This window comes from Dipodomys ordii, unplaced genomic scaffold (genome assembly GCF_000151885.1).
Source record: "Dipodomys ordii isolate 6190 unplaced genomic scaffold, Dord_2.0 Scaffold25, whole genome shotgun sequence".
Classification (NCBI taxonomy): Eukaryota; Metazoa; Chordata; class Mammalia; order Rodentia; family Heteromyidae; genus Dipodomys; species Dipodomys ordii.
Genome location: NW_012267241.1, coordinates 12,107,676 through 12,121,712, shown reverse-complemented (window position 1 = coordinate 12,121,712; position 14,037 = coordinate 12,107,676).

Genomic DNA, 14,037 nt, shown 5'->3' with positions numbered 1-14,037 from the left:
GGGTTCTATTCTTTAGCACCACATAAGCAGAAAAAACAGCAAGTGGTGCTGTGGCTCAGTGGTAGAGCGCTTGCCTTGCATGCCTGAAGCCCTGGGTTCGATTCCTCAGCACCACATAAGCAAAAAGAAAAAAGCCGGAAGTGGCGCTGTGGCTCAAGTGGTAGAGTGCTAGGCTTGAGCTGAAGAGCTGAGGGGCAGTGCCCAGGCCCAGAGTTCAAGTCCCACGACCAGACCAAAAAACAAAGCAAAACAAAACAAAAAAACTATTTTAGTCTCTGCTTACTTAACTTACTATATCTCACTGTATACAGGTAGGAACTCCCTCAGGGTTTGCCTCAAGTAACCTCCCTAAAATTCCCTCTGTTTCTTGTTGACCAGAAACTCTGATAACCCTGAAAAACAGCTTCCTGCTTGAGACTGCTGTCCCTCACAATGACCATTCTGTTCTCCGTTGAGGCATCCTGCTGCAACTGTCCCAGGACACAGTTGAGAACAGATGGTGGTTTTGTGAATTTTTAGAAAAGTGGGACTACAGAAAATGGTGCAGGAAATGAGATTACCTATTTACTGCTGTTAACAGAGCCTCAAGGATTCCTAACCAGTTTGCCACAGGCCTTTGCCTGGCAAGAGCAGTCTAGATCCTTCAATGGAAAAACTGAGCAGCTCTGAGAATCCCCACAAATTGGATCCAGAAGCAATTTCATCCCAGTCTTTCTTGTCACCCATCCTATCCCAGGATGGCTTACAAGAGAAATGTGAGCTTCCCTCAGGGAAGAAGCCCCTCACATACACAACCTGTAGTGACTCCATGGTTTATATGAGGCACTAGCAAAAGTCCCTTAGTCTTAAAAACACTCCTGGATCCCAAAAAATGTGGTACAATGGAATTTTTACACAGACATTAGAAAGGATAGTATTATGTAGTTTGCAGGGAAATGGATGGACCTACAACAAATCATGTTAAGTAGGTAAGCCAAGCTCAAAGAGACATGTTTTTGCTCATCTGCGGAAGCTAGATCTCAAATACCCTAGGACATAGTAAATTACATAGTATTCCAAACACTCTCACACAGTGAGACCAAAGGAGGATACTCAGAGGAGGAACACAAGGTGTAAAGCCTATATGTATCTGACCATATAAAATAATATTTATTAAAATGAACTCCAGGAAATGGAAACATGAGGATTATTTTTCTTTGTAAATAAAATCACTCCTTTTTTTTGTCAGTCCTGGGGCTGAACTCTGGGTCTGGGTGCTGAACCTCTTCAGCTCAAGGCTAGTGCTCTACCACTTGAGTCACAGCACCACTTCCAGTTTTTTCTGCTTATGTGGTGCTGGGGAATCGAACCCAGGGCCTCATGCATGTGAGGGAAGCACTCTACCACTGAGCCACCTCCCCAGCCGAATCACTCCTTTCTTGACAGCTCTGTCACTTGTGTTCTCTCCAGAGAGGCAGAGGTAGGTAGGTAGGTAGATAGATAGATAGATAGATAGATAGATAGATAGATAGATAGATAGATAGATAGATAGATAGATAGATAGAGCTAGACAAAAAGAAGCAGATCAAACTGCCTCCTGATTTTACAGAGGCCCTACGTTGACTATCTCTAACATACTGCTCTATATTTCAGTCTCATTTGTTGCCATTGCCTATGAGGAGAACAAAGATGGCACTATCTTCATATTGCTGAGGTAAGATCATATTGTACCTAAGTAGCAGAAGTAATCTAAAACCCAGATCATCCATTTCCAAGCTTGTCTCTCCCAACCTATTCTTGTTTAGCAAACCTTCTCTAAACGTTTCTCTTGCATGCTTTCTTCAAGTCTTACCATTCAAGTTCTTCCCTACTTGGTGCTATTTTTCACAACACAGCCGGATTGTTCAGGCACATGACAGAACTATTGTTGAAGCTACATCCTTTGTCAAACAAGTACTCTTATTTTACATTAATAATAACTGGATTAAGGAATCAAAATGCAAGCTGGGCTCAGTGGTTTACACCTGTAATCCTAAACTACTTGGGAGACTGAGATACAGAGGATTGCAGTTCATAGATACACTAGGCAAAAAAGTCTGAAAAAAATTCATCCTCAAATAACTAGCAAAAAGTCTGGAGAGTGTAGAGCTCCAGACAAACAAGCAAGCCAAGTGAACACAACAAGGCTCTGAGTTCAAATACATAGTACTTCTTTCTTTCCTCTTCCAGCCAGGAAATGTCTAAGAGGTAACACTAAAGTCTATGAGTTCTGGGAAGGGTAGGCTGAGCAAAACAGGAATAGCAGCCATTCATCACAGCCTGGTGACAAATCAAAATGGATACACTTTGTCTCTGCAAACATGTGTCACAGCAAAACAGATGTAAATGGGCCACATTTTTAAAGTGTTTTTCTTGATGATGTTATGGATTTTGGTTGGTCCTGAAAACAAGGCAGAGTGGTTTCAAACCTGAAAAGGGAGATTCTGAAGGAAAACCAGCCTAGGATGCAAGATAAACTGCATCCTAGTCCTCTTGGATAGCAAGGACTTGTTGCTATGGAAATCTGTTTAGTGAGGGCAGCTGGATCAGAATGGGGATGAATTTTCCTGAAAGGAAACACTATGCATCCTTTCTCCCTTTCCTTCTGTCTAAAGCAGAAGCTGACATTATTCATGAGAGCAACCCAAGCATTTAATGGCCCCCTATTTGCATAATCACTTTCCATTAGTAGCTTTTTGCTGTCCTTGCTAATTACATTCAAATATTTCTACTACATCTGTTGGGTTTAACCACTTTCTCAGAAAATCAGAATCCCCCGTTATGGCCATATCCCAGGCCACTTAGAACAAAATTAGAAACATGGATTTTTTTTTTTGTGGGTCCGGTCATGGGGTCTGAACTCTGGGCCTGGGCGCTGTCCTTTAGCTCTTCAGCTCAAGGCTAGTGCTCTACCACTGAGCCACCTTCCCAGCCCCTGGAAACATGGATTGTAAGAAACTGAATTTATTGGACTTGCCTGGTAACATGATACACTGTCAGGAAGGGCACAGTTATCCAAAATATCCTGGTTTCTCTGTCTTTCTGTACTCAGTGGGCTCAACGTTACTTTGGTTTAGTTTTAGTTGTTTGTTGTTGTTTTGTTTTTGTTTTTGTCAGTCATAGGGCTTGAACTCAGGGCCTGGGCACTGTCCCTGAGCTCTTTTGCTCAAGACCAGAGCTCTACCACTTTGAGCCACAGCTTCACTTCCAGTTTTCTGGTATTTAATTGAAGACAAGAGTCTCACAGACTTTCCTGCCCAGGCTGGCTTTGAACCATGACCCTCAGATATTAGCCTTCTGAGCAGCTAGGATTATAGGCATGAACGACCAGTACCTGGCCAGTGGGCTCAACTTTGAGCAAAGGCTTTGCTCTTCTCTCCAGGCTAATGGTTTCTTTATCTTTAGAGAGTTTACAATTCTATAAATCAAACTGTTCTAAGTAACTCTGAGAATGACCCTAGACTTGGGAGAAAGGTCCCTGGTATCCACAGCATTATGATTCAAATTCTGGGCTCCAGCTGGGAATGTGGCTTAGTGGTAGAGTGCTTGCTTACCATATATGATACTGATTCTTCGGTATCACATAAACAGAAAAAGTCAGAAGTTACCCTATGACTCAAGTGGTAGAGTGCTAGCCTTGAACAAAAAGAAGCTCAGGGACAGTGCCCAGGCCCTGAGTTCAAGCCCCAGGACTGGCAAAAACAACAAACAGATTGTGGGCTAGTCTTCTCCAGTTGTGGGTTTGTTCTTTGAGTCTCTTAGGAAGAGCTAGCCTGAAGTCTTTGCCCCACTGTGTAGGCAGGGTTGGTGCTTCCACCCACGATTAAGTTGTCTTGTTAGGTCGAGCTGGGACTCATTTCAGGAGTTGAGAGAAATTGTGATAATTTGGGATCAGTGGACCTAACTTGGTTAGCTGCTGACAACTTGTGTGACCATGAACATTTAGTTAATAATAATAGAATAACAAAAAATAGCTACCAAGTTAGCTTAATATATACCCAAGTCTATATTGAATACCTTGAATGTTATTAATTTATACATGCAAATAAAATATAATAACTAGTTCTTATAGCAATCCCAATGAAATCTAACGCATCCGTTTTTATTCTCACAATACTTACTTTTGCTAGAACAAATGAAAACTTTAGCTCTATCTGATTGATAAGCATTTTTGGAGAAATCTAAAATCCTCAAGTATCTCATTTTAGGCAATAAAATATAAAACATAAATGCCAGGACTAGAAATATCTTAGAATAGCATAAGATTTCCTCACATAAATTAATGTTTCACCTATTAGTATAGATTAACTCAAGTAAATATAAGACAAAAGAAGCATCTTAGGAAACTGGAACAGGGTTTGACTTGTGACAGAGACTATAAGAATATATTTCACTTCATTAAAGGGAGAAAAAGAGGGGCTGGGAAGGTGGCTCAGTGGTAGAGCGCTTGCCTTGCATGCATGAGGCCCTGGGTTCCTCAGCACCACATAAGCAAAAAGAAAAAAGGTGAAGTGGCGCTGTGGCTCAAGTGGTAGAGCACTAGCCTTGAGCTAAAGAGGTGAGGGACAGCACCCAGGCCCAGAGTTCAGGCCCCATGACCAGACACCCCCCCAAAATAAAGGGAGAAAAAAAGAGAAATATTAAAATTTTAAGTTAATATGCAGAAGTATTGAGGTATCTAATAGCACAACATTGTCTCTAAAATTAAGTATTATTCTTTTCATTTTGCCAGCAAATCAATGTTGTCATGGTTTCCCAGAATACAGAAATAAAGTTAACCTTTGAAAATTCCGTTAAACTCCATCATTTTATATAAGTGTAGCCTGCTTTAAAATAAATGGCAAAGCTCCAGCTGTAGACATTTTTATTTAAATGAGGGGTTGAAGATGTAGAGGCAGAAAGATGTTACCCAATGCAAGAATCACCACTGGCAGTCCTATAAAACTATATAGGTTAGTGAGAGAAAAGCATGACAGACTCAATCAAAGGTTTACTTGACACAGGAGTCTTCAGAAGTGCAGAGAAAAGACCCAGAAAAACCTCTAGTTTTATGCTTTGGTTGGACAGCTATATAGTAAGGTCATTGGGCAGAGTCTTATCTAACTGTAAAAGACTGATAGGTACCCAGCAAGACTTGTCTGTTCAGATTCTTCTGGTCTTACCAGGTAGCATCTCTTCTTCCAGGCATAGAATAGGACACCTGCCAATGAGGATCTTCGAGGGAGAAACTCAAAGAGTAAAAGTTTTAGGCTTTACAGTTTGCTTTGGGAAAGACAAGCTCATGCTTGTATATCCTGTCTTTGCTGAGGGGATCACTTCTGGGGAGAAAGAGGAGAAGGAGAAGGTCTGAAAGGCCTTGCTTAAATGTCCTTCCAGTCTCCCTCAGCACAAAGAACTCAGCACTGTAGCCCTCAAGGGCATACAGCAAAGAATATGTCTATCCAGAGAATCAGGATATATTTTATGGAAACATTTTACCAAAAAAGTTGGAAATTAAGCATAGATATGTTGCTGTATAATTGGCTATATGAATTCCACAAACTCAATGATAAAAACTTAAGCAAACTAATTAGTCAGGGCATATCCTATGAAATTCCTGAGGGGAGAGGTTGGGTTTGGAGGGATGCAGGAGAGGAACAAAAAGGATAACATCATTATACTTCAAACTGATTTGCTGAATGGTAACCCTTTTGTACAACTACTTAGAAATAATAAAAACACAGTTTAAACTACAGTGGGTGAGAGAATCAGTTCAATGTTATAATATTGTCTGTCCATATGCTTTAGGAAGGAAGCTGAGGAAGCTTGTGTGAATGGATCTAGAACAAGTGGAACAGATTGGATCTGGGTTCATGAAGTTTCTTCCTTCTTAAGCATAGGGAAAAAAGTTATTTCACTTAAACCCAAATCTAAATAAAGCTATCCCTGTTCATGAGGGCCCTGATTGTAATGGGCTAGCCAAATGCTACTTTTGAAAGAATATGAGGTTATATCTAGATTTAGTACATGTTGTTCGATGAGTGCAAGGGCTATAGTGGTGGCTCATGTGTTCTGCACAGTGGATTCTGTATCCATGGGGCCTGAGTCAGTGGATTAAATACATTGTGGATGAAAATAAAAGTGTGTCCATGCTAAACATATGACATTGGGGTGTTCTTAGTCCCTAAAAAGTAATTATTCACATAGCACTTACCTTAACTTGTGTTAGTTATTATAGTAGCCTGAAGATGATTTACCTGCACAGGAGAATGCATATGAGTTATTTGTAAATACTACACTATGTAATATAAGAGACTTGAGTATTGCATATGTTGGTATCCACAAAGGTGATAGCATTGGAGGCTTAAATTATATGTCTGTCCTCCTGCTTGGCAGTGTGATTCAAGTGGTAGAGTACCTGCCTAGTAAATATGCTATCATCACCTAAAAATTAACATAAAATCCATGCTTTAATTTCTTTAGTTAAGGTCAGATTTTTTTTTCTTTTCTTTCTTTTTTTTTTTTGCTGGTTGTGGGGCTTGAACTCTGGGCCTGGGCACTGTCCTTCAGCTCTTTAGCTCAAGGCTAGCACTCTACCAATTGAGCCACAGAGCCACTTCCAGTTTTCTGGTGGTTTATTGGAGGTAAGAGTCTCACGGACTTTCCTGCCTGGGCTGGCTTTGAACTGTGATCCTCAGATCTTAGCCTACTGAGTAGCTGAGACTGCAAGTGTGAGCCACTGGTGCCAAGTTTCTCTTTCATTTTAAAACTGCATCTTTACTGTGTTTTTTCATTCCATTCCAGAAAAAAAAAGCAAGTGTTAAAGAGCCCACAAACCAGTCTAGGTATATAACTGTAGCAGTAGAGTGTGTGTTAGCGTGTGTGAACACTCCGCACACTTCCCTCCCCAGATCTATAAAACAGGAAAGTTGTTTTATACAGCTACTTAACTTGGTAAGTGTTTAAAATCATCAATAATATCACCCAATTTCATATGAGGAAAGAGTTACACTAAATATAGAACATTTCGAATGCATGCAAAGTCAAAATGGTGATGAAGAGGAGGAAATAAAAAGCTGTGAACCAGGTGACAGCCTCTTCAAATAGAAAAGTGTGAATATTTGGAATCCTAGAATTGCTTTATCAGTCATTTGAGGACATATGGACTACCAAACATTTTCTTTCTTTTTTTGGTGGTACTAAGATTTGAACTCAACTTAGGACCTTACACTTGCCAGGAAAGCATTCTACCCAGGCCATCCTGGATTCCCACGCTCCTCTTTGTGTTTTCCTGAGGCACTGGGATGATAGACAGACCACTCTACCCAGCCATTGTGCTTCTCCTGTGGCTGGGGTGATCGGTACATGCCACCATGCCTAGCCATTGGTGGAAGTGGAATCTCAAAAACCTTTTGCCCAGGCTGGCCTCCATCATTGATCTCATGTCTCAAAAGCTGCAAATTACAACCTTGAGTCATCACACCAGGCTTCCGAACAATTTCCCTTATTTGCAAAGACTTTCTGATTATCATCATATAATTGTGGTGAAATACCAACAAATCATTGTCTAGCACTAATGTTCGGTTTATGATGTTCCACTGAAGTACATAAAGATGGTTTCCAAGGCTACCCTTATTCCTCGGTTCTTGGCCAGCAATCTTAACAATTGTGTAACATAACATTCTTTTTTTTTTTTTCTCTTTAAGATCATACTCTAAGAGTAATTTCTCAGTAAGGTCTTCTAAAAGTTTTTTTGCAACACATTACTCAAGACAGCTTCTCAAATGTCCAGGGGTATCCTCAAGGGACACAATGGCTACTTTCTAGTAAGGGAAAATGTCTCCACTATTCTCTTGCCTTTTTACAAGCCATGTAAGCTAGAAGCATTATCCATGCCTTTGTTTCAGAGTAGCTTTTCCTGATTGCTTGTGTTGTGATCAGCCCTGGAAATGAGAAATCTGTCTCTCTGGCAACAAGAGCTGATTGTTTCCAATCTACAACAAAGCTGGTGTCAACCACTATAGAGAAGGTTCCTCAGGGTTGCTTGTAGTCCTTATAAAGATATCTCATAATTATTTTACAAACCATAGTTCAATCTACGTGATCCCACAACTAGTGCAAGCCTGATAACAGGGTCCATGAATAGGACTTTAATTTAAATTTGGAGCTATAACATGAACAATTTCACTCCATATTGTTTTTGTCGACTGCAAATCTTCACTTAAGCCTTTTTCATTGTTACAGTAATGGCAGTTTGGGGGCCACAAAAAATTTTTTTTGGCTGACTTGGTCCAATGTTGGACCATCATGCCACATTCAAGCTGAAGCTTAAAGCCCGTTCCCTGCTCAAAAATGTCCAAAGATGACCCAGATGACAGAAGACAACCCAGATGACCCAGAACAGCCTGCCTAGTTGGGTAACTGGCTGGATGCTAATGGCTCATGCCTGCAATTCTAGCTGCTCAGGTGGCTGATATCTAAGGACTGAGATTTGAAAGCAGCCAGGGCAGTGAAGTCTATGAGACTTATCTTCGGTTAATTGGGGGGAAAAAATCCAACCCGGAGCCGGTGGCCCACGCCTGTAATCCTAGCTACTCAGGAGGCGGAGATCTGAGGGTCATGGTTCAAAGCCAGACTGGGCAGGAATGTCCATGTGACTTTTTTTTTTTTTTGTCTGTTGTGGGGCTTGAACTCTGGGCCTGGGTGCTGTCCCTCAGCTCTTCAGCTCAAGGCTAGCACTCTATCACTTGAGCCACATCGCCACTTTCGGTTTTCTAGTGGTTTTTATTGAAGATAAGTCTCACAGCCTTTCCTGCTCGGGCTGGCTTTGAACTGCGGTCCTCAGATCTCAGCCTCCTGAGTAGCTAGGATTACAAGCGTGAGCCACCAGCGCCCAGCTGTAAGACTCTTATCTCCAATAAACCACTCAGAAAACTGGAAGTGGTGCTGTGGCTCAAGTGGTAGAGCGCTCGCCTTGAGCTGAAGAGCCAAGAGACAGTGCCCAGGCCCAGAGTTCAAGCCCCACAACCACCCCCCTGCAAAAAAAAGGTCAGGAGCAGCACCAAGATCCCAAGTTAAAGCATTCTCTCACCTCCCTTCCCAGGGTAATTATCCTTGGAGATGGTAAAGGAAACCTGTTCAAAAACTAGGTTTTAGAAATGGTGACTCTGGGAGGTGGAAAATTCAGCAATGTTAAAACCCAATCAAAGATATGGTAGACTCAAGGGAGATCTCAAATAGTGTGTAATTCCTTAGAAAGGTAAGTAAAATCAAAGTTCAGCAAAATATGAACAATACTCAAGAGGGGTGGAATGGGGTGGGGTGAGGTGAAGGGGAAAGGGATAGACAAACGAAGAAGAGAAAGACAATGCAGTCAAGAATCCAATCTATATCCTACAACATTAAGAAGTGTGAGGAAAGGGTAGGGGTAGGGGAGGCATGAGTGAAAATGTTGAAAGGGGTGACACTGATCAAGATATATTCATAATCTGCTTTGTTAAATGGCAATTTCTTTTTTTTCCTTTTTTTTAAAATTTAATTTTATTTTATTTGTGAACATACTGTACAGAGGGGTTACAATTACATGGGCAGGATAATGCGTACATTTCTTACCAAGCATTGCAGCCTCCTCCTTTGTTTACCCTTCCCATCCCTTCCCAGCCTCCCCCCTCCCCCCCATCCTAATCCTTCTCCTTCCCCCCTCCCCCCCACCCCCGCACCGACGTTGTAAAGCTCGTTTTGGACATGACAACTTGTACTTCTCATTGTTGCAACCGGTCCACCTGTATCCTTAAACAACTGGTTTTTCCCCATCTCCTCCACAAGTTATACTGACATCAAATATAGTGAAAGCAGGGGTTATACTGTGGGGGAGGGACATACAAAGCAACAAAGAGATAATCTTATAAATGCGTTAGAAACACATGCATGAAAGAAAAAAACATTAAAATACACATCTAACAGTTCATTTTCCTGACATCACATTATCTGACCTTTTCCGCTTGACTCATACATATACTAGATATTACAAATAAGGGAAACCATGGGACCTATGTTTCTTTGGGCCTGGCTTACTTCACTTAATATAATTTTTTCCAAATTTTTCCATTTCCTAACAAATGGGGCAATGTCATTCTTTCTGATGGAGGCATAGAATTCCATTGTGTATATATACCACATTTTCTTGATCCATTCATCTACTGAGGGGCATCTGGGTTGGTTCCATATCTTAGCTATGGTAAATAATGCTGCAATAAACATAGTTGTGCTGGTAGCTTTAGTGTGGTCTTGGGTAAATGCCCAAAAGTGGGATTGCTGGGTCATAGGGGAGTTCTATGTGAAGTCTTTTTAGGAACATCCATACTGCTTTCCAAAGTGGTTGAACAAGTTTACATTCCCACCAACAATGAAGTAAGGTTCCTTTCTGTCCACATCCCCTCCAGCATCTGTTGTTGTTAGAGTTCTTGATTTTTGCCGTTCTAACTGGAGTGAGGTGATATCTCAATGTTGTTTTGATTTGCATTTCTTTTATGGCTAGGGATGTTGAACATTTCTTCATGTGTCTATTGGCCATCCTTCTTTCTTCTTCAGAGAAGTTTCTCTTTAAGTCTTTCGCCCACTTATTCATTGGGCAGTTGTTTCTTTGCGGATTTGTTGTTGGGGGGTTTAATTTTTTGAGTTCCAAGTATATTTTAGATATGAGACCCTTGTCCGTTGTATGACTAGTAAAGATCTTCTCCCAATCCGTGGGCTTTCTATTGATCTTGCTAGCTATGTCATTTGCCCTGCAGAAGCTCTGCAACTTTATGCAATCCCATTTGTCCAACCTTTCTTTGATTTGTTATGTTTCCGGGTCTCTATTCAGAAAATTTCGGCCTGAGCCAAGGAGACCTAGGGTTTCTCCTATTCCATCCTGTAATGTTTTCAGAGTGTCTGCTTTGAGTTCAAGGTCTTTGATCCATTTGGAGTTGATTCTGGTGCAGGGTGATATATAAGGATCTAGCTTAAGTTTTCTACATGTAGTTAACCAATTTTGCCAGCACCATTTACTAAAGAGGTTGTCTTTCTTCCATTCTATTGTTTTAGCTCCCTTATCGAAGATTAGATGGCTATAGGTCTGTAGGTTCATTTCTGGGTTTTCAATTCTATTCCATTGGTCCTGAGGTCTGTTCTTATGCCAATACCAAGCTGTTTTGATTACTATGGCTTTATAGTAGAGTTTGAAGTTTGGTATTGATATTCCTCCAGCAGTGTTCTTTCCATTGAGGAGCGTTTTTGCTATTCGGGGTCTTTTATTGTTCCATATGAATTTTTGGATTGCCTCTTCTATTTCCTTGAAGAATGAGGTTGGAATTTTGATAGGTATTGCGTTGAATTTGTAGATAGCCTTGGGAAGTATTGCCATTTTCACGATGTTAATCTTTCCAATCCAGGAGCATGGGAGGTTTTAAATGGCAATTTCTTTGTACTAAAAGTTTTTTTTTAAATGATGGATAGAGGAAAAAAAGGTAAATTCCTTCACTTTTAGGATATTTGTCAAGTCAAAACATCATTCTTACAGTCATGCATTGTTTCCTGAAATTTAGATACAAATGACCACATCTTACTGGAGTCCCTTATTCTGACAAGCTATCTACCGACACATAGACAGAGTTCTATCATGGGAAAGATGACAAACAGGGATTGTGGGTAACTAGCAACCCCAGTCAGGAAACATATAAACACTGCAGCAAAATAAAGTCCCAAACCTACATGAGTTACAGAGGCTTTGGGAGACTGAACCAGAATTCTAAAGGACAACCTGGCATTGTTTTAAAGATGTGTTGAAGAATACATTCCAAGTAGAGGGAAGTTTAAGCAAATTAAGGATTAAGGGATTAAGGGAAAATATGAACTTTGGAGAGGAAAAAGTTGTTTTCAAAAACCAGGCATAGAGCACCAGGTTGAGTATGATAAAAGATGAATTGAGGGGCTGGGAAGGTGGCTCAGTGGTAGAGCGCTTGCCTTGCATGCCTGAGGCCCTGCGTTCAATTCCTCAGCACCACATAAGCAAAAAGAAAAAAGCCAGAAGTAGCGCTGTAGCTCAAGTGGTAGAGCACTAGCCTTGAGCTGAAGAGCTGAGGGACAGCGCCCAGGCCCAGAGTTCAGGCCCCACGACCGGACCCAAAAAAAAAACAACAACAACAAAAAAAAGAACATAGAGGTTAATTAGAAGTGAATGAGAATTTGCAGATGGGTCTCAAGTTTTGGCTTTGGTGTGAAGCTGAATGGCAAAACCACATACAGAGATAAGGAAAATAACAAGGACAGCTAACAGGCAACAGAGAAAGAGCTTACAGCTCCAACCTAGGCTTTCATGGGGGAAGAATCAGAAGCTTCAACCACAAGGTAAGTGAGGCAGCTCTGGTGACAGTGAACTGGCAGTAGTAGCCACAGGAGAAAGGCATGGTACTCACAACCCTTTCATCTGGACTGGGGATTTGGTGTGGCAGGACCTCCCCCAAATAGCAGTAGAATAAAACAATTGGACATTGGGCCAGGAGATGGCGTATGCATTTTTGTCCATTAGTTCTGTATGAAATGACATAGAAGTATTGGTGAGAAGGTCTGAGAATACGCCAGCTCCTTGTTTTTAGGGGTAACTGATCCAAAAATGACAGTTAGAGGCAAAAACTGCATTTTTGTGAATCCCCCTCCTCCCCCAATTTCATTAAGCACTCATGCTACTTTCAACACTTGAAAGGCGTGTGTTAGGGCCACCCACTATTGATACAGAAGTGCACTCAGTGCCCTCTAGTGGGTACAGTTCGTTTTAAGAATCACTTACTTGTCCTCTGAACCCTTGCAAGCTAAGTGCCATGGTACCATCTACCCTGTCCTTCCTCCTTCTGTCCAATCGCAACTCTACAGAAATTTAGGTTATCTACAGCCGTCTGTTCTACTGTCTAGTTTCCAGTCTTTTGGAATTCCTGCCTAGGTCCCTACCTTACTCTCTACAATGGCTTGCAGTACAAGTTTGAGATAGCCCATCACATTTTAGGTTTTTTTCTACTGATGAAAAACTTGTAGTAATATTTTCAAGCATATTGGCCAAAAGCACATATTGCATTTCGGTTCATTTGCTCTTATTATTGACTGGTGTTATTTGGAGATAAATGGTTAGAATTAGGTTTGGACAGCTTACCACATTATCCTAAAGGCAACTACAAGTGAATTCTCTGGTTTTGTCTTAAAATTATGTTTTACTCCCTTTTTTTTTTGGCTGGTCATGGGGCTTGAACTCTGGGCCTGGGCACTGCCCCTCAGCTCTTCAGCTCAAGGCTAGCGCTCTACCACTTGAGCCACAGCTCCACTTCCGGCCTTTTCTGTTTATATGGTGCTGAGGAATCGAACACAGGACCTCATGCATGTGAGGCAAGCACTCTACCACTGAGCCACCTTCCCAGCCCCTTCACTCCTTTTTTAAAGGTTATTTTCAGTTTGGAACCATGGCTTAGCAATAATTTCCCTTCAACATGGGAAGGGAAACAATTCTAGCTTGTCTTCTGGCTTCCATTATTGTATTTCTTGTTGGTTGTAGGGCTTGAACTCAGGAACTAGACACTGCTCTTGAGCCTTTGTGCTCAAGGCTAGTGCTCTACACTTTAGCCAGTGCCACTTCCAATTTCTGAGTGGTAATTGGAGATAAGAATCTCATGGGGGAGAGGCTGGGAAGGTGGCTCAGTGGTAGAGCGCTTGCCTTGCATGCCTGAGGCCCTGGGTTCGATTCCTCAGCACCACATAAGCAAAAAGAAAAAAGCCGGAAGTGGTGCTGTGGCTCAAGTGGTAGAGCACTAGCCTTGAGCTGAAGAGCTGAGGGACAGTGCCCAGGCCAAGAGTTCAGGCTCCACAACCAGACCCCCCCCTAAAAAAAAAAAAAGAATCTCATGGGGAGTTTTCTGCCCAGGCTGGCTTGGAATCATGATCCTCAGATCTCAACCTCCTAAGTAACTAGGATTACAGGAGTGAGCCACCAGCATCTGGCTCTTCCATTATTTTTAT